Here is a 17495-nt window from a genome sequence, read left to right as displayed (position 1 = left end):
TCAGTTATTAGCTTCTGCATAAACTCTTTTTTGATGCACTGTATTGCACTAGAGATGAAACAAAGGTCATAGGAGTAGTTCTGGGAAGACAGACAGTAAATCCTGGTATGCAAAAAGTGGTGCTCATGGTTAGAAGACAGCTGTAGAAGTGATTTTCGTAGTGTGGGCTAAGGAGATGGGAGACTCATAGCTACAAATCTTTCTCTAGAAGACACACTATTCACTACCATAGGCAGAAAGACAAGATGTCTTCAAGGAATTTTTTTTTTAACTCCCTTGAGATTTTTAGTTCTAGAACCACAGAAAGACCACAGAAAGAATTAAAGTGTTAGAAACTAAGGAAAGAGTAACATAAGCAAGAGTAACATAAGGAGCTTATGGGGCCGATCTCTAGCTAGTCATGGTCAAAAGAATAAGTTGCATACAAAGGGGAGAAGGGGAGGAGAAGGGACAGAGAAGGAGAGAGTGGGAAAGTGGGAGAGAGACACTCTGTAGTTTGAGGAGAAGATCTGAGATGCAAAAAATGTATTCTGGATGGACTATAGGACTCATTGAGATGTTATAATCTGATGAGGAAGCTGAGAAATATATGCAGGACATTATTTTTTCCTAATTCTACAGGATAGATTCTATTCATAGAAAATTCTATCAATCTTCTATGCTTCTCACAATGAAAAGTAATTGGATTCAGAACCTTCACATCGCTTGTCTGCTTCTTCCATAATACACATGAAAATACAAATGTAATCTTCAAACACCCAGGTGGGTTAGACAGATTAGAAAAAGTGAGAAATGAGAAAAATGAGAATTTTGTCTTGAAGTTCTAAGAAACCTTGGTCTATGGATCATCAGTTCCATGCAAAAGTGATAGCCAGAGAGGAGCTGTATCACAATGATCAAGTTAAGAGATTCCATGGTTGCCTTTTCCAAACACTAGGAGTTCAAGCAAACATGTCCAGCATGATGGCATTCAACCACAACTGCTTGTTGCTGTCATCTGAAGGGATCTCTCCCAGGAATGTATGACACAATTGTCTGCATTTGGAAGAGGAAGAGGAAGATGATCCTTCCTCTCTGCTCAGCACTGGTGAGGCCACGTCTGGAAACCTGCATCCAGCTCTGGGCTTCACAATAGAGGAAAATACAGAATTACAATAGCAAGTCCAGAAAAAGATAGAAAAGATGATTATGGGACTGGAGAAAAAGCTGAGACAGCTGGGATTATTAAGCCCAGAGAAGAGAAGGCTCAGGGGGGATCTTATCAAAGATATAAATATCTGATCAGATGAATGATGAAGGAGCCAGATAGTTCTCACTATAGCCCAGGGATGGGACAAGAGCAATGGGCACACGATTAAATACATAATTTCTATCTGAGAACCAGGAAACCCTTGTGACCTGGTGGCTTTTACCTATTGTTTGCTATAGATGAGGTATTAAAGTTAATTCCCAGCCAGGTGAAGACTTTTTCAGACAATGACACATGCCAAGAGCCTCCTTGTAGCACTGAGTGCCTGGAAATACTCAGGTTTGCAAATCTAGCTTGACCAGCAGGGAAGAGCAATGTACCTAGCTCTCACCAGCTGCATGTGCCTGTGGAGGAAGAATAGAAGAGAATGTCTTGGAATGCTTGCTCTCAGTTTTTCTGCCTTTTTTTTCTTGGGACTTGATCTAAGTAATTTACTGCCCAGTGATAACTATTGTCCAAAAGTTAAGCCCACAAAAATTACTAAACCCTCTACAAGGAGTTACAATTTTATTTATTCCTTATCATGAATGCCTAGCTTTACTACCCAAGATAATCAATTCCACAAGATGAGTACAATGTTGAGTTATAGCTGTTTCACACAAGTGTATTTTGAGACAAACTCATTAAAAATTTGATTCAGCGCCTTCAATATTGAAGGCATTAAATGAATGGGACAGCAGTGCCGTTTGTTGCTATTAATTATGAATTAATTAATAATACATAATTAGAACTGAACTCAGCATTCTTTGTATTGATTTTGTACTGAGCAGTATGACTAATCTCAGCCCATTGGGGTGACTCTGCTGTCTTGCAAACACTTTTTGATATCGTGATTGTGGAACCACGTGCTCCCCTCAACTGCTGTACATATGCTGCTCCCACTGGATGGATGAGGATGGAGATTCTGTCTATGCCCTGTCCAAGGAAAAGGTACAGAGACCAATGAAGGGATAAAAAAGAAGTGTGATAACATGTCATGCTACAGTCCTCATCACCGGGGGAAAGAAACAGAGCATGCTGGCTAATTTTCTCAAAAAGAAAATATTGTGGCTCACAACGACTTCCCTCACACCTGTGCATGGATTTCCCAGGCTAGAGTTACTCCTCCTCTGGACTAGTGCAAATTTATAAGTATTAAAAAGTGTATTAATGACAGTGACCTGCTGCTAAAACACTAATGCAGTTTATAGGACAGATCAGCATCATTCATCTCAGCAGGATGAAAATAGGGGCAGAGGAACTTGCTTAAGGTCTTCCAATACGCCAAGTGGTGGAGATAGAAATAGAAGCTCTTCTCCCTGAATCTCAGCTTCGTGTTCTCTCTACTGCACCTCAAAAAGGATCCCTCCACATTTAGGAGATATGTGCAAGAAGTAACTAAAAAAACTTAAAATAGCTATTAAAAAAATTGTGGCAGCAGGAGAAGAAACTCTTCTCTAAAGTCGATAACCAAACTGTCATTTCAGGTAAGGGAGACAGTAGATGGCAGTGTCCCCCAATACTTCCTAAGGAGACACAGTTCTCCTACTCAATATCCCTGCTACAGAGCACAGACCCACACCCCAGCCAGTGACAGACGCCAGACAGGACAGACTTCACTCCCCACTGCAAGTTAAAACCAGGCAGTGTCTGGAGGAGTAGTGCTATGCAGGCTCCCAGCTCCTTTCTCCTTAGGAAAGCCTTGTAGCTCACTTTCCCTGTCCTGCAAGTCAAGCTGCTGTATCTGACATCTGACAGATGACAGTAGAAGATGATGACCACTCCTGTACTGAAGGAAACAGTGGTCAGTCAGCTCATCAAATATGTTCCATAGTAATAAAGCATGACAGCTTTCCATTTCCTAAAGTCCTGACATCTGGCCTTCAAACACAAGGTATTAAAAAGCCAGGAAAAAGGTCCTAGGGCAGAACAGAGATCTGCCTACAAATTGTGTGTTTCCACTGGCTTCTTGTGTCACAATGAACAAGACAGTATGTCCCTCTGCATTCTTGTTCCTGTTGAAATGCAAAAATGTCTGCTTGGGGATATACACTAAACATTAAAAAGATTCTGCTCTCTCAATCAACAAAAGAATTCGGAAAAAACTCCAATGACTCAAAGAATCAGATTTCTGTGGCAGATATATAAATATCTGCTGGAGTCTTCTCACAGGAAATTGTCAAGATTATTCCATTAATGTTTGTAAGACAAGTACCATACAGAAGCTCCTAAGAGAAACCTAGAAGAGATATAAAGAAAATAAATTTGGAAAGAAACAGCATTGTGTAATGGTTTTCCTAAAAACAGATCAAAACTGGGAACTGTTGTAGGGCAGGTACCTTTCAGATTTCTCTGAAAGAAGATGGCACAACAAGTGGAAAGGTCAAGAATTTATACATTGACTACTTCCAGTGTTGCTGGATATTCTGTTCCCTTGTAAAAATCTACATAATTCTGTCAACCACAATATTGGTATGTACAAGCTCGTCATCTGACCTCTTTCTGAGCTTTGGTATTATCTTGGACTCTGAAGACTTTTATTAAAGGACTTCGCAGCAAAACAACCAGTGCAGAGCACAGCGATGTGAACTTTTAACACCAACCATCAGACTACAGCAGGACATAGACCTCACAACTGGCCCCAGGTTCAGGGTTAAAGAATAATGCCAAAAGAAGCCAACATGACAGGGTATGCCACCAGCATTTAAAATTAGCCTTAGTGAGTCATTCAGACATGTGCTAGAAGAGCAGATCCCAAACCATCCACATTCTTAGCCTTCTTCCTCTACAGCTCCAGAGTGACACTAAACTTTTAAGTACAGCATCCCAGTGAGCTGGTTTAGATATACAAAAAGAGATATAAACAATAGTTTTAAATATACTCAGAACACACTCTGATACATGCCATGGTAGTGAAGGTCATAGAGGGATGAGGTGAGGGGACAAGAACTGATTTATAAATCAGTTTTGACCACTAGCTAATTGCAAAGTTCCTTCCAACATGTTGAGGGAAGATTTCCCTGCAGTTACAACAGCACAAGATTAGGAATTTCAAGACTTCCATAGGCAGGATGGGGGAAGATTCTCTTGCAGAAGCTGCCAAACTGTTGGATTTGTAGCTATACAAACCTGGGTCCTCCCCACGTCAGTGGGAGGGCCTCCTCACACAGTGCATTTTGCTGCTTAGTTTTCAATGGTCCACTCAGTGGTGCTGTCATTGTTATGGGGAAGGGGGTGAAAAAAGAAAATAAGAGCCAGGCACCTGAAATTCCCTCACACTCTGATTTTAGAATTCTTTCAATGTCTGAACTGATTCTTCAGATCTTTCAAAGAGTTAGAAAGATTAGAGTTCCCTTTGTGCTCACAAAGATTGGTTTCTACGATCTTCTCCAAATGAATTCACTTGGTCATATACGGGGATCTCACATTTTGTCCACTTAAAAGTTTGCCTGGTTTGTGTGCCAAGAGCTACTGAGAAACCACTCAGTGAAGGATATAGAAGAAGAGGTTGTACAGCTGTTCAGGAAGACAACAAAGAATATTTGTGTGTGGATCCCTAATTTTATGAGTCTCCGTGGTACACAGGTATCTTTTAAAAAGGCACTTTGCCAGAAGCTGAACATGTTAGAAGAATGTTAGAAGAAAGCTCTGTTGTCAGAGGAACTTGGAAAAAGCACATTAAATTATCTTTGTTTAATGCTTTTAGACCTTTAAGGGTATCATATTATAGCTATCCTTCCCCTCAAGGCATGCTTCTGTCTTACAATCTCAGTACTATATACCAAGTCAAGAAGACCTTTACACACTTTTAGTAAAGAGCAGCCTAGGCGAGTCCTGCTTCTCTGCACTAGCCAGGCACACTGCAGCACACCACTCCTCCTGGACCCATCCTGAAATGTCCTCAACATACATTCTGTGGCTGTGATTTTAGCACCAACTTAACGAAAGAATAAGCTTTTCTCAAGGGCATCCATCATCAGCAGTCCCTCAGGAGCGTGCTGGCAGGTGTTCGGCATCGCAGACCTTGCGTAACTCCACAAGATGAATTGCCAGGTAATGGCTTGGGCTGGGGTTCAAAGGTTGTTTCTGTTGGCACTTTCAGTTGTGCCACTGGTGACACTAAAGACAGGGAAAGGATCCAAATTTCATTATCTGACAGGTGTTGGCCAGGGATTGGAATAACAGAATTTACACACTTCTCAGATTCCTCAGTTTTCTTTAAGAAAAGCAAGCCTCCGGTTCAGCTTGGTGTCACAGAAGCCAGTGACTTTGAAGACTATGAAACTGATAGGCAGTCTGTGAACACAGAGTGAAGCTTCAAAACAATCCACTGCTATAAATCCTTGCCTTCTAGATGTGCCTGTGTTTTCCTTCTCTCCCTGGGCCATCAGGAGAACACCTTGTCACTGTCCACTCCTCAAAGGGACGTGTCTTCCCAAGTGCCCCTCAGCCAGTGTGGAGCCCCGGCAGAGTCAGAGCAGCGCACGCGATGTGAGCACACGGGAGAGCTGCGCCCTCCAGCCCTGTGCCTGCACCCAGCATACCTTGCCATCAGACCCTGTGTCACTTTCTGTCCCAGTCCATGTGCAGGCATGCTTGTGTTTCATGTCACATGTAATAAAGAATAATTTTAAGAGGGATTGTCCTATTCTGTAACAGCTGTGACATGCATACAGCTTGCAGAGCCTCTGGCTGCCAGCTTTCACAGAAGCCTGAATTGAACAGGGCTATGCCAATAATGGATATTTCTTTTAGTTCAGCAATCTAAGCAAACAAAAAACAAAGATTAGGTTATACTCTTATTAACCAGGATATGATTCTTCTGCTTCAATTCCCCTGTTTCCTTCAATAACAAAAGTATCACAGAGTCCTGGAATAAAATGAGTTGGAAGGGACCACAAGGATCATCTAGTTCAACTCTTAAGTTTCTATCATATAAGTAGCTCTCATACTTCTTTCCCCCCATAGGATAATGCCCTACAATAACTGACTTCTAGAGATTTCATACTTTTCAGTTATCTTTTAAAAAGACAATACACGCTTTGTTTCACAATACGATGTGCCAGAAGATCTTGAAGAATGTAAATCACAGTTTCAAACTACATTCCTCAAAATACATAAATAGAAAAATTAATTAATTAATTAGGTGATCTACTACTATGGCATCTTTCATTTCATCATTTGGTTCAAACACCATCCAAAATTTGCTTTACTGGTCTTTTAAGGATCTAGGACAAACACATGTTGAGAAAAATAATTTGGAGGTTTTCCCATCCTTTTTATCAATTCTCCAAACAAAATTCCAGGATTTACATTAATTGTTTTGCTTTACACTTTCATCCCTAATTAGCAATCTGAGCTATTTTAACAAGGAAACAGAAATTAATATTTGTAGTGCATAAGGTTCCAAAGGCCTCCCAAAAAATTAGTTTCATTTTCTATATGTTCTGGTGAAGCTATTGGCAGAAGCTGCCATTCTAGCTAAGGAGTCCACAACCCTCACAGGCAGGAGAGAGTAGGACTGGAGAATGAGAACAGCATGAGAGGACAGTTAGGAGACTTTCTGCCAGATCCTGTTATGGGTGCATTCCACTAGAAGTGAAATGCAGGTGAAAACATTCATTATATATACATGTTATTATATATATATATATATATATATATATATACATATATATATATATATATATACATATATATATACACTGCAGTAGCAGTGTGCATTCAACAACAGCCATGGCACTGTGCAATATAAAAGGACTTGACAAACCTCTCTGTCATCCCTACCTGACCCCTGACTATCAGCAATAGGCTGAGACTACTCCTTGCAGAAGCACATACCCCACCACATGAGTCACAGCTGTACAAAACCCTGCCAGGATTAATCTCCTGCAAGGTCTTCCATCTAGAAATCTCTGGAAATGTGAATCTCAAAGTGTTCTATTCCATGGGACCTATTAAAACTATACTAAGAGAAGTTACAGACAGGATCCTCAGGGTATAAAATATCCACCTCTCCCACATCTTTATGATCACCAGCTTCTTTAAATCCTGGCAATATCCAAGATCTTGTGTTTCAGAACAAGAATTTTAACTTGATGGCTTGCCTATTTATCTATATTAAATTAAATCAAAGCTAAAGCTCAAAAAGAAATCTAAGCATTTTGAAGAAGCTAATCTTTTTTGGTTTTTTTTCCTTTTTGTTTGATAATCACTATATTCTGTTGAATAACCAATGTATTTCCCAACATAGCTGCAAGGAATTTCACAATAGCATTCATTCATTTAAAAAACAGGAGAGAGTCAAAGCTCTTCTGTCTTACATCACTTTCAATGAATGCTTTAGAGCGAAATGGCAATCATGAGACCTCCAGCCTACACAAGGAGGAAGTGGTTTTGCAGGCTTGCCAGATTAAAGAGTGACATCACATTATCTTCGTCAATGCTGATTCCAGCTCTTCGATAATCAGGCAAACATGGAAAGTGCTGTTCTCGTATCACATGGGCAGACATCACTTTCCATTCATTAGTGGAGCTAGCACTGCCTGCCTCAGCAGAAGCCCTGCCTCCTCTAACATAGGAAACTTGCAAAAGCTAAGAAAATGTGACAGAAAGAGCAGCCATCTCTACTCTTGGGCTGGCCTATTCAAGATGCACATTCCAAAGACACTTGCCATTTGTTTATATCGCAAATCAGGGAAAATTGAAACCCTGTCCTTGTACAGAAGAAACTGTTACGTGCCATCACTTTTAAACAAGTGTTGCAATTTTTATGTATAAGGGTGAAACCCTCTCAGAGATCCAGGTTTTCAAGTTGCTTATGAAACATGGACTTGTAAACAAGGACTTAAACCATGACAGAAAACATTATTGTGTGTGTAGGGCCCCTTTCTGAAAATGTTCTAACACAAACTGCAGATCATGGGCATGATCCCACTGACTAAGAATTCAAGAAGGGCATCACAAAATTTTTGGCGACTATTATGTTTTTCTAGAGTGCCAGTAACTCCCAGACTTATACTTTGCTGTAAGAGTTATGAACTGAAAGTTTGTTGAAATACAAGATAGCTTGGGTTCATAGCAAGCACTCCAGAGGGTTTTCTGAGGTTATAAATTACACAATGTGTGGTTTCTGTTAACAGAAATTTGGGCTTAACCTGCAGCCTTCTTGAAGTGAAGAGGCAAGAATATCTTTCTATAGCACCTATATATAGTCCTAGCATATTACACAGCACAGCTGATACACGCTCCTGATCTGCCTGGAGAGGAAATTATCTGTCACATATGGTCTCAAAATTACATTCATTGCTGTCCTTTAGCTGAGACTTAATGCTTCTTCTCTACATAGAACACAGAGTAGAGATGTAGTTATTCAACACTTGTCAACAGAACTCCAAAGAACAGGCAAGATCTTTTAAAGGAGAACAGATGTGGTCTGTGCCCCAGGGACACTGTGAGGTCCAAGGCATCCCCATTGCAGAGCTCTTACACCTCTCACATAAGTCAATGTCCCACAGCAGAGCTGTGCAGAGCACCAGCAGCACAGACTGTAGCACAAGGCTTCCTTCAGAAGCCCCAGGGATTCATTCAAAGCACAGTACCAGACAGCAGCCAAGGTGAAGATGAGGCAACAAGCTTCTCTCTTCAGGTCCCTTGTGGGCATCCTCTTCATTCATTTCTACTCTTTGTTCTCAAAGGCTGGAAAACTAATTCCTCCTCATGTGGACTGGGAGAAGAGGACAGGCATGGAGATAGTAAAGGGAAAATCTTCAGCTGAGACTGGGTCTCGAGAGAGCACTAGGCTATGATGCCATTCCATCAACCCAGAGTCACATTTTCTGTGGATTTACACCTGTCTGAGTTTGGAATCCAGATAGGCAAGAGATGCAGATGAAGCTTTTCTCATGGCTAAGGCTTTTAAAAGGTTCTTCTTTCTGACATTCTGGTGTCCAGGAGGAGACCAGATGACCAAAGTCAACATCTCAATAAGAGCACACATAACTTTGTTCTGTGGCGTGTAGCCTCATGATTTCTGTAGGGAAATCTGGGGTCCTACCTCTTTAGGACCCCAACCCTTTTCCTGTCTAAGAAGCTATAGAAAGATGAAAAGGAGTGGAGAAAGGGGGAAAGCACACTGTAGGACAGGTGTCAGGCCTGAAATATTTCTACTTCATATCAAAAGTTTCCTTGATTGCTAGATGACTCATAAAACAAACAAAAACCAAAACAAACAAAAAACCAAATCAAAAAAGCTAAACAAACAAACAAAAAACCAAACAAAACCCCTGAAGTGTTCAGTATTACTTTTTAAATGACAGGATTAAAAACACAGCTCATCTAAACTCAGTTTACCCTCACTGTTAATCTCTGGGAACTCTGGGTAAGCTTAGAGGTGAAAGGACACCAAAGCTTATCAGAAGCTAGAAGCAAGTTGTTCCCTGAAGTAAACTAACTTCCCTTTTTCATTTGCACAGCTAAGTCATAAGTGGTAGAGGAGGAAATCTCCCAAGGCTGTCAGACCCAAAAGTGGTATCATACGACAACGCCCACAAGGTTAAATAAGCACCACTCTGATAAATGCTGGTCAAACAAAGGAAAGAATTACTGCTCCCTTTTTGAACTGGAAGCCCCAGTCAAGATTATAATCCCCAGATACTATGCCCCAAAAATAAAAATTTATAAAAAGAAAAAATACGCAAGCGTGCATTGGAAAAAAATCAGCCCAGGAGGTCTGTCATTGGTACTGTTACATACATACTCATATAGTTCACCTGAACTGAAGCACTCTACAAATGAGTGCATCTCCTCAGGAGATTTCATTGTAAGAATGATATTTCTCAGCTCTCAAGAGGCAGTAAACAGTAAATCATTTAGATCAGGAAACCTGGATAGCAAACAGCAAGTGCACCTTGTAGCAGAAATTCACTTCCTCAAAATAGCGGCATCTAAGCTGAATTTATAAAAATCCATTTTAGCCACTTCTCTTAATCTAGAATCTTGTGTTGATGGTAGATGAAAATGCTCTCACCACAGATATTTCCTAACTGAAAAGGAATTGGGAAGTGATGCCCAGCTTCTTCTGCCATTCAAAGGTTTTGGTTAATAAGCGTCACATTAGATCCATTTGAAAAAATTTTGCTTATAATCACGGGATGTTTACTTACTGCTTCTGTTAATACTCTTTACTTGGAATCTAAAGGTCTAACAGGAGAAGTAGGCCATTGTGCTACACACTATACATACTACTGTCACAAGTGGATTCTTCTCTGAAAAACTTAGGTTCTGTCAGACATTCAGGTAGGTATTGATGGGGAAAGACTGGGCTGTGGACCTTAGGAGAGGTGATAGGGATGTGCATTTACACAAATTGGTTTTGCACAGCCTAGGTCTGAGCACAACTCCTCATGTAGAATGGTCCATAATGTGTACCCTGTGATGGCACAGGGTGAACTGTGATGCCAGGTGTGAACCCTGTGAAGCCTGTGATGCCTGTGTGTGAACTCTTTTTTGCTAAAAACACAAAGTAAAATGAAAATACCACAGAGGAAAAGACAGTCTTAGTTTCTTGAGGCTGTGTGAATAATGATAGGTGCCTTTTGGAATAGTTATAGCATACAATGGCTATAGTACTCAATGTCAAAGGATTTCTTGAGGGTATTGTTTCTTTGTTCACACTGAAATCCTTCTCCCCAACCCTGCCAGTGCCAGAGTCTGTCAGATTCTACAGCTAACATACCAAACACAACCCACCTAGACCCAGCCTGAGGCAAAGGCAGGGTTGTCTGTGAAGGCAGCCAAGCACTCAACCATAAAAAAAAAAAAAAAAAAAAAAAAAAAAAAAAAAAAAAAGTCACTTTTCCAGAGAGAAATGAAAGTTGGATCTTTTATCTGTTACCTATGGTCAATAAATTAAAAATTCTCTTCAGAAAATCCCTCATAAAATTCTCTTAGCTCACTGTTCTGCCACAAAAAGACAAGCACCCCAAAATTTTGCCTGGCAGAACACATTTTACTGCTCTGACAACAGAAGTGATAAAGAGAGAATCTGCAACCATAAGCATACATCAGAATCACATAGCTGCAAGAAAAGAAAACATAACTAAGAACAGTAAACAGAGCTTAACAAGAGCCCTCTGTTTTCAATCATGAAAGTAGTTATGAAGTGAACCAGATTTAATCTCCTCCCTTCTTCTGTAAAAGGGTGGTAACTTCACTTGCTGTAAATGTTGGAGCTATTCACAGAGAGATAGGTAGAGCACTACAGCAGGACTTTTCTTCTTCCACATTCCAGAAGAAAAATCTTAGCACACACCAGGTTTATCATTTGCACAGGACCAGGCAAGGGAATGGAGAATGGTCAGTCCCTTGACATGTGGCTCACAGCAACCCTACAGCACAACCACTAAATTAGTTCTCAGTGGCATTCCTTCAGGCACAGGCCCTTTGTCGCTGGGTTGAAAATATTCCCACTAAAAAAGCAAAGGGAAACCTCTGGGTTGTAACAGGAGCAGAAATATAAACATGGTTGTACACTTAGCAAAACTCATTAAGAAATATAGATCAAAGTTCGCAGACAGAGTCAACTGCCTTCCAAAATAATCTTTGCAGCTGCCATGAAAACCACAGTAACCAATGGCCAAAGGCTCATCTCTTCTGCCTGACATGGAAGCCTAAAAAGAGAGGTGAAGGAAAGAGGGTGCAAAAGAAGATAAGTCCCTCTCAACCAGAGGGATTTGCACATCAGGCTGCCTCCTGCTTCCTTACACCTGCTCCCTTACAAATCAGAAAGGCTATTGTGAACTGGGAACTGATAGCTGCTATCAGATCAGCATCTGTTTGGCACAGTCCAGTTCCTTGGTGTGTGAGGTGATCCACAAATGAAAATTCATTTAGGAACTGCTACCACTTACAGCAAGACAAATTCTATTCTTGGTTCTACATATTTGAGAGAGAAATGTAGACAGTGTTAAACAGTCTATCCATCCATTAATTACACATACAATAAATTATGAAACACTGTGGGACTATATATTTGGCCAAACAAGCATGATGGGACTAGAGGACACAAAAGTAACATCTGAAAAAGACCATGGGGTGTTTGTCAATCCAGCTTCTCTAACCAGAATGAAATGCTGAAGATGCCCCTACTTGGTGCCCAGAGTTCACAGGTGGAAAAATTCCTACTTTTCTGGCAGGGACTGCAAAGATAATGCAGAACTTGCTAACCATCATGTTGCAGAGAGTTGAACTTCATTCCCACCCAGAACCTGGCAGGTGGAGAAGCAAGAGGAGGGAAATTAAAATGAGAGTCACCAGCTCCTCTGGAACACCAAGCAGCTTCAGAGCAATATCACTTCCACCTGCCCTGCAGAGGCCAACCTTGTTCTCTGATGCAAGAGCACCTTGCTCTTAGCTGAGGGATGCTCTACCTTGCACAGGAAACAGTCATCAAAAAAGAGGAAGCACAGACTCTCCACCTCTCTCCTCTGCTCCACAGTCCACAGAAAACTACCTTCAAAGATTTCTAGTTCCTTAAATGTGAGACTCCATCACCGAAGACACTCACTGACAGAGCAAAATAGGATTCGTGACCAGAGAAAGTCACTCATATTTGGACATGTATGGAAGGGAGAGAGAGGATGATGAAAGAAGAGTGACAGGAATTGGGCAGAGCTCTGTGTTGGTATTACATTCCATTATTTAATGTTCCTAGACTGTTTGTTCAGTTTAGGCTTCTTCCATGGATGAGGGTTTTTGAGTTTTCAATGACTGAAGTCATTAGATCTCCTTAATGCCACATTTGCTCAATCGCTGATCAGCTCCTTTCCTTGCTTGTGTATTCTGGAAGGTCACACAGATACACTAAAATGGGGTCATTATGCCATATGCTTATTTACTATGTGTATGTTAGACCTTTTGTGTGCTATTTTTTGCTTGTTATCCATCATTATATGTATTTATCTTCAAGTAGCATATGGAGTAGTAGGATGGGGCATATATATGGAGTCAACAGATGGTGAGACTGTGTGTGATTAATATGTTCTCATAACTTTTTATTGTCTCTTGTACTTATATGTTCTACTTTCAAGTGTCATTACTTTTGTCATCCCTGTTCTCATTTCTTTATTCTTGTGTGCTATTAAACAAAGACAAAAAAATTCAATGTCTGGGTTTGAGATTTGTCTTTTTAGTGTATAGTCTTTTTAGTGTATAAGGTGCTACATTTATTGAGGTATTTCATAGGTTATTCAGGCCAACAGAGCCCATGTGTTCCGATCTCTTTGTATAACATCAAGCACAGAATTTCATCCTGCAACTTCTTGAGCTAAAGGAGTGTTGCTCCCAGCTACTGCAGGAACACCATCAATATTTTACTGTCTGTATTTCACATGGCAGTCATTCTGTAAAAGGATAAAAAATCCTTTAGAAAATTAAACAATAATTCATGCTGTTAATTGTAACTTAAATGCAGACAGAAGAGTGTACCTTGAGTTTAAACAACTTCTGGAGGCACTGCAGAAACCTGGCTAATTTCACATTCACACTGGGACCTATGGCAAGGAAGCAATTTTGCACACGCTCTGGCCCCACATGTGACACCTCCCAGACAGTGAACAGCTTCACTCTGTTTCATTTTGACTGTCCTTGCTCAAGTAGCACAATGGTTCCTTGTGGCACAGGAAGCAAAGGCATGTTTTCCCACCCAGTGAATAGTTTTCAAGAAACCTTTCACCTTTCCCTTATCTGAAGGGGTGGCCATGTTATCAAAGGTCTCAACTTAGCTCCATTGCCTTTCCATCCCAGCTTATTACTTTTTTTACATGGAAGCTGTGTTTCCAATATTTGTTAAAATCATTCACTAATGTCTATTGACTTTTATTGCCGGTTTAAAATGTTGCTTGAACCAATGATGGTCTCTTCTCCCCTTAAGCCTCATGCATTCTTGAAACAAGGAAAGCTGTTTATCAAACTTTTCAGGAAAGGGCTTTTGCACTTACAACAGCATGATCAGTTCAGGAATGTGCATGGCAATGAGTGCAAGCAAAAACTTCCATCTTGATCTATAAGTATACAAAGCTTCATGTCCTTGTTTACCTTTCCTTTCATTATTCTATGAAATGTAAACTGACGTTGAGAAACTGCTGCTGTACATGAGATTATGATGAAAAATCTAAGCACAGGATGATGAGAACAACATACTTCCAGATACTGAATAGGAAAGGAACTGTAACTGTATGCACCCCTGATTTCCCTGAAATATTATTTCTATACGGTTTTTATGTTAGAGCTCTCTCCACATGCACCATGCCTGACACAATATTGTTTAATAGCAAGCCACCAATTAGTAACAAATAAGTAAGCAGGTTGAAGTGATATATAGGTTGAAGTATATCATTAATAGCCTGTTATTCTCTCATTCAGAAAATTACTATCAAAGTCATAGGGGTTTTGCAAATATTAATAGTGTAGACTAGCAGAAAAACAAGATTCATTTTAATATGAGGTTCTGAGTATTACAATTATTCTGTGAAGGTGATTCTATGCCTATTTATAACAAGGCACAATTTATAACAATCACAGATAATACCAGTGACCCAAGTTGAACACTAACACAATTTCAAACAGTCCCCCAGTAAAGACATCTCAACTATACCCTCTTTAGCTCAAATAAAGAAGAAATATATGAGTTTCTTAACTGGCTTTTTTACCTGGACGGGGTGAACACAGACAGCAATCTTAGATGACTATCGATGACTGTCAATATTGTCAACAGCTACCAAAAGTTAAACTCTACTCTCAGGCAATCACCTGAGACATCAGCAATTAGTCATAGATCATTGAATGTTGGGGCTTTAATTTTGGAATGGTTTTGAAACTGTGTTGTGCTCATATTGATCACGATCTTTTGTTGTGTTTGAGTGGTGAAGGAGGATGTGTGGAGCAACACCGGCCTAGCTAGCTAAATGTGCAGGTGTGACCCAGAGTGTTGCATGGAGGTTGATATTACACAGCACTGGTCAGCTCAAATAACCTGTGAATCAAACTGTCAGGCTTTGAGTGAAAACCAAACACCCACAAACTGAATGAGAGAAAGTGAAAGAGGCGACTAAAGACATGTCATCAGACTCGGTTCTCCTCATCTGTAACAGCCTGATGACAAACACTTGCTATTTTTTCATCTTTCTAGTAGACAAGGCCCTACTAAAATTAGAGGTGAATTTCACAGCAGATTTATAAATATGGATGACAGTGTGAAAGAACCATGAAATTTGAGTGTATGAGTTACTTGTTAGCTGGCTGATTACTGTTTCTTCCTTGTAAGTAGCAAGATAAAAAATAAAAGAACAAACCAGTGAAAATGAAGATTTTAAATCCCTTGTTTGATCCAACTGGTTTAAGAAGAAAACATGCTTTGTGGAAATCCAGGAGATCGGTTACTGTCTTTGCTGACACCCCAGAAAAATTAACATGTTGACTTCAGGGGACATTCTTGTTGAATCAGATAAACTAAAATGAAGAAAGTACTAATTTTTAAGAACCCTGAATGCTTTTAATTGCTGAGGTTTTCCCAGCCAGAGTCTTCTGCATGTTCCCAGTCAAGAAGGACTTGGCAATAGATCCAGATATATTGTGAATGTCTTTCAACTTCTGGAGGCTCAGGTAATATAAGCACAACCTGTTTATATTGAAGGATGAGTAGTGGTCTCAGATGAAGAAGTGAGGAGAAGAAAAAGACCATACAAATGGTATAAATGTGTGTTAATGATGTGCTGAAAATATGCTGTGATGACAACAGATGTTGCAGCTGTTACTTTCCATAAACACAAAGTACAGGCAACAGCAGCAGTGTGAGCTGGTATGGAAGGATGTTGAATTCAACTTCCTTGGAAATAAATTGCATTTACACCATTGTTTTCAAACTATTCGAGAATGCATTCTTTCATTGCTTATGTGTTCACTACAAATATTTTCCCTGTGAATAGTTACATGGCATCTTTTTGTTAAATAGCATCTGGTTACCTACACAAAAAGACCTGAATGCAGCATTTGAGTTCTGTGTCTGGAATTTTACTCTGTCAGGTATCCCGACATATGCTTCAGCTGACACATCTCTTTCTGATGCTGCAGCAAAAAAAGTACAAAGAGAAACAATGACTGTACATGCCTCATGCCAGTGTTCTACATATATTAAACATATAAACATATATTAAACAACTTCAAGGGCAGAATGTGTGGCACTGATAAATGGGCTCCAGTTTTGAAGGCTTCTTTACTGTCTATGAATGGCACACTTCGTTTTCTGGGACTTCATTTTCAACACTGTTTTCTATAGAGAGCTTTGGCTATCAACTACATAGCAGCAGGTACTGAAAAATAATTACTTGAATTTCACTAAGCTGTTGATTTTTCTTCCCAAAAAAAAAGAAAAGAACAAAAAAACAAACACAGTCTGAGATTAGAGGACTCCTCTTCTGTGTTGTCCATAAGTTTGACCAGGAACATGGCACTGAAAGAAAAAGAAGACACAGTTTGAGTAGGCTAGCAGAAAGATAAAATTTAAAAAATGTGGATTTTTTTTTCAGAAATCAACCTTGATTTTGCACAGGATACATGTTGACAAAGAGGTACATGCACTGCACATTACATTTTAATGAGACCTCCTCACTGACCTTTAATCAAACCCCAGCTGAGCCCTTCTCTACACTCTTCCTTGATATCTGTACCAGTTTTCAAACTTAAAAATAGGGTATTTTTTTCTCTCCGTATATGCCCAGTTTGATTATTTCTCCACATTGGTTAGTCCTTTGAGTTTCTTTCTGTTCAAGACTTTAAATAGCCTCTTCTAAATACTTATTCATCAACTCTTTCAGATAGAATTGATTTCTGTTCCATGAATGCTCTGTTTTGCAGAGGAGCACAAAGGTTTCCTGTTGCTGACAGCTGACAAGAAAGAATTCCTGTCAATCATTTCTGTGCTCAAGATCAGGTAGAAAATTTCAGCTTTCTCTTCAGTACCATACACATTTTAGAATACAGGCTAATATGGTCTTTCCTTAGACAAACCATTTAGAAATAATTGCTTTTAAGTGCTGGACAGGATTGCAGGCTTGCTCACACTGATGTAATACAAACACAAAGAAGCTCTCTTAGAGATCACATGGTCCGACCCAGGTTGCTTATGATCAGCTTATGACCCATTATCATTTCATGTCTTGACTCTGGCCTTCTTCTGGAGAAAGGAACAAGTCTTGTGGTTTCAGCTACA

At 39.9% G+C, this 17495-nt stretch overlaps 2 long non-coding RNA genes across 3 annotated transcripts in view; one reads left to right on the top strand and one right to left on the bottom strand.

The window, feature by feature from the left end:
• Positions 1–17495, top strand: part of LOC113458715 (uncharacterized) — a 93529-nt gene that overhangs the window by 33889 nt on the left and 42145 nt on the right. The window lies entirely within an intron of this gene.
• The window catches only part of LOC113458714 (uncharacterized), a 76414-nt gene continuing 70090 nt past the window's right edge, over positions 11172–17495 (bottom strand). Inside the window, exon 5 of the long non-coding RNA XR_003379228.2 lies at positions 11172–16736. This is a non-coding gene — a long non-coding RNA (uncharacterized LOC113458714). The remainder of the gene's footprint in view (positions 16737–17495) is intronic.

The sequence above is a fragment of the Zonotrichia albicollis genome, chromosome 1 (genome assembly GCF_047830755.1).
Source record: "Zonotrichia albicollis isolate bZonAlb1 chromosome 1, bZonAlb1.hap1, whole genome shotgun sequence".
In the NCBI taxonomy this organism is placed as follows: Eukaryota; Metazoa; Chordata; class Aves; order Passeriformes; family Passerellidae; genus Zonotrichia; species Zonotrichia albicollis.
The sequence above is the reverse complement of the archived record's forward strand: the minus strand, read 5'-3'. Positions and strand labels throughout refer to the sequence as shown.